The sequence below is a fragment of the Dermacentor variabilis genome, chromosome 2, assembly GCF_050947875.1.
Source record: "Dermacentor variabilis isolate Ectoservices chromosome 2, ASM5094787v1, whole genome shotgun sequence".
Classification (NCBI taxonomy): Eukaryota; Metazoa; Arthropoda; class Arachnida; order Ixodida; family Ixodidae; genus Dermacentor; species Dermacentor variabilis.
Genome location: NC_134569.1, coordinates 5,813,534 through 5,817,261, shown reverse-complemented (window position 1 = coordinate 5,817,261; position 3,728 = coordinate 5,813,534). Strand labels below are relative to the sequence as shown.

Genomic DNA, 3,728 nt, shown 5'->3' with positions numbered 1-3,728 from the left:
GCATTATCCATGCTGTTATTAGCATTTCTCAAAATTTTCAGCCCCACTGGGGCGCGCAACTGGCCCAAAATAACACGCACGCCTCCATAGAATCCTGCGGCCCGTCCGCGGGAGCCCAGGAGGAAAAGCTCGCCGTTCGCAGCTGGCGGTCGAGGAGAATCGAGGAGGAAAACGCCTTGAGGAGGAGAGTGTCGCTGCTTACAAATTATCAAGGGGTTTTCGCTGCCGGAGCACTGCAACGATTGTAATGGCATCATTGGAATCAGACATATGCTGGTGGGGTGTCCTGCGACTCTCCCCAATCTCGTTGAAGAATGTACACAGTGGGAGAAAAGGATCCAAAGCCCATTGTTTCAGGACCAACTAAGGGCCGTTCAGGGGGCCCATGATGTCGCTGAAAGGCTTGGCCTGACAGTGCCAACGTGGGAGCGGCCCGCCTTGGCTTAAGAAGCCGAGCCTGCGGACCTCATTAAAATAAATGTTTTCACACACACACCAACGCTGCCCCTGCTTCCTCCCTCCCATCCCGCTGCGGCCTTTCGCTCAAGGAAGACGGCGTGTTTGTTCTCCTACCCTCCCTCCGAAATACGTCGAAAAGTACCTGGCCACAAAAAACACAACAGTATACACAGATGCTGCAGTATACGCCAAGCAAAGAGGCACAAACATAGTAAAGACAGCTGCGATAGTAATAAGCCAGGACTACAAAGAGATCAGCAGCGCGTCAATGAAGGACTGCTCGGTAACGGAAGCTGAGGAAATAGCCGTAGCTCTAGCGGCAGTGGAGGGCTACCGATCCGAAAGGTCTTTAACAATACTCACCGACTCGCAAACTACGTGTCGGAATTACATGAACGGCAGAATAGGACGCAGAGCGCTTCACATCCTCCGCTCCTGCAGGGCTAACAACAAAGTCAGGCATACAATTTTCTGGGTACCGGGACACGCTGGAATAGAAGGGAACCTAAGGGCGGACAAGGCAGCTCGAGAGCACACAAACCGAGCGGCCACAAGCACCGACCCTGAGGAACCCATACCAGTCAACCCAAGCTACTCAGACATTTTGAATTACTATAAGGGGGTCCGAATCAAATACCCTCCACCCCACAACAGCCTAAATCAGCATGAAGCAACCTCTTGGAGGAGGCTGCAGACAGGAACATATCAAAACCTAAACACACTAAGCAAGATGTTTCCCACCCAGTATAGAGACATTTGCCCCTGGTGCGGCGCCAAGCCCACCTTATATCACATTACATGGGAATGCGTTCAGAATCAACAATTCCTTCAAATAAAAGACCCGAGTGCGGAGCAGTGGGAGAGGGTGCTCTCCAGCAGCGACCCGAAAGTCCAGCATGGACTAGTAAGGCACGCTCGCCTAGTAGCCACCCTCAGTGGTGCCCTGGAATAGGGGCGTCGACCCTGCGCAGATGGGGAAGAAGACCGTGAAGACGGCCGACCGCATCTGCCACCGCTAATTTCTAACCAATTAGAGCAAATAAAGTTTTTCCTCCTCCTCCTCTCCTACCCTCGCTCGTGCCCGACTGCGCCGCGATCGTCGGCTCCCTTCGCGTGCTTTCACTCGCACGCGCAGCTTACGGCGCTCGGCGACGGTGTATTCGCCCTACGTGCCTGCAAGTGGCTGGTTGCCGTAGCCAGCTTGTATCGCTTTAAACAAGGGGATGGGCGAAACGAGAACAAGGTGAAAGCGGGAGCCAACGTTTCGACAAGTGGGGTTGTCTTTTTCAAAAAGACAAGTCGAAATTTTGGCTCCCGCTTGAACCTTGTTGTCGTTTTATTCATCATCTTGAATTCTCATTTCCCGCCTTCCCAGTGTTTTCGCTGGATTTAAACAAGGAGGTATACAAAAACTCTGAAGTAGCAGTCCCAGCCGCCGCCTGCAGGAGCGAATGAAGCCGGCGGCGGCCATATTGCTAGAGGCACAAGAGCGCAGCTACAGCTTATGCGGCCGTGGTATACGCGCAGCGCTCCCTGTGTTCCCGGTTCCGCGATGATGAGCAAAAAAAAGAAAGGAAAAATCAGTGCCATTCCATTCTGTGGAGGTGGATGACCAGTGGGCCCCTTAATGGCGAACTGTCCATCGCCGTGCGTCAAACGCCGTGTGGACATAAATGGAAGGCGAGGCGCTACTTAGTCTCTCCTCCACGATGTTGAGCGTCGGAAGAAGATGAGGCACGGGGGGTGGGGAGGAGGTTTACATGCCCATGTGTTCTCGCAAAACGCGTCACGACACCTTTTGCCAAATAATCCCAGCACGCAGAGCAGACATGCACCTGACGGTTCTCCGAGGGCACAAACTCCTTTACCGTAGCCAAGGCGATCGTGGGTTGGTCGAGGTCCAGCAGTGCAATAATGGCTGGGAGGTCACTTTAAAACCACAAGCGGTCGCACACAATACAGGCCACACAAAATTGGTTCCCAAAAACGCCCTCTGAAACCTGGTGAAACGGTGCTCCAGTGAAACGTTTCAAGTTTGCGGGATCTGGGCCACATGGACGGTTCGCATTTATTTCCGGCTTGCGGTCCTGGCGGGCAGCACGCTAACGGGACGGCCCCCACGGCAGAGCGCAAGTAAAGGAAAAGAGATACGCAAATGCTTGGACTCCGACAAAGACCTGATGGGAACGTAGACATGGCTGATGTGGGTCAAAGTGTAGTATCTATTCTTATAACTTTGAGATCTCATACGGTTTGTATTTGGACCTAATATCTTGAAATTATTTTTTCAAGTTGGCGAAGTGCTTAAAGCCTGCCTCACTTCCGCCGCGGTTCGGCCCGGTATTGCAGAAGCCTCGTGATCAGCTCACGGATGAGGAGAAATCCTCGGTCTACACGGCTCGATAGACGATCGCAATTTTTCCCAGAACCTAGCCATATACAGCTTCGCTGTAAAAACTCTTTTAGAAAGTGTACCAGTCCTTACTTGCGTGTCACTGTTGTCGATTAAAAAATATCCCTGCGTCGATTTATTGCCGCAGGCTTTGAGTAAAGCCATCTGCGGGACACTTCGCCAATCGCACCCCTCGCTTGGTGAAGTTATGAACGGTCTCTACATGCAAACTAAGCATGAGTGATGTGCGCGTGTGGCGAACATTTGCCCACCAATTCAAGTGAAATGCGCGATAGGCGCTGCTGTGCGGCGGCACGTCAAGCGCGCGCGCCCTTCGATCTATCGCCGCGCAATCCGCCTAAAGCTCTGACGTGTTCAGTTGTGTCGCGGGCATTTTCGAAGTGATGTTTGCCCAATAACCTTGGTGGATGTTGTGGACGACGAATCCGTTTTCGTCGACAGGGTTAAATACGTCAGCATTCGCCCTTTCACTTTATTTTGCAGCGGCAATTCGAAGTAACGTTGAATAAAGGCCTGCAGGCATCCGTTTTATTGTGTTCTTTCATGTTTTTATAGCAATAATTGCTGTTGCTGTAGTAATTTCTACAGTAAACATTTTTTTTCTTTTTTCTGAGAGACCGAAAGCTCTCCTCTCGTTATAATCCTGGCAGCATTATTCATGTGCAAATACGGTAATTGTTCTATACTGTAGTACTCAACCTTACCGAGCTGGTTTACACGAGGCGCCGCAAGCTCTACGCTGTAAACAGGTTGGACCCTTTTGGGAAGTTTTGGCCTCGTCGCATAACTCAAGCCCTTAAGGGAGGACAATATCCTCTATTCGAACGGAGCTTTCTTCATACCCTTGTGTTTGGTG

General features: G+C 51.4%; 1 pseudogene; it reads left to right on the top strand.

Moving 5' to 3' along the window:
• The first annotated feature begins 2,653 nt into the window (after positions 1-2,653).
• Positions 2,654-2,833, top strand: LOC142573436 (U2 spliceosomal RNA; annotated as a pseudogene).
• Positions 2,834-3,728: the final 895 nt, after the last annotated feature.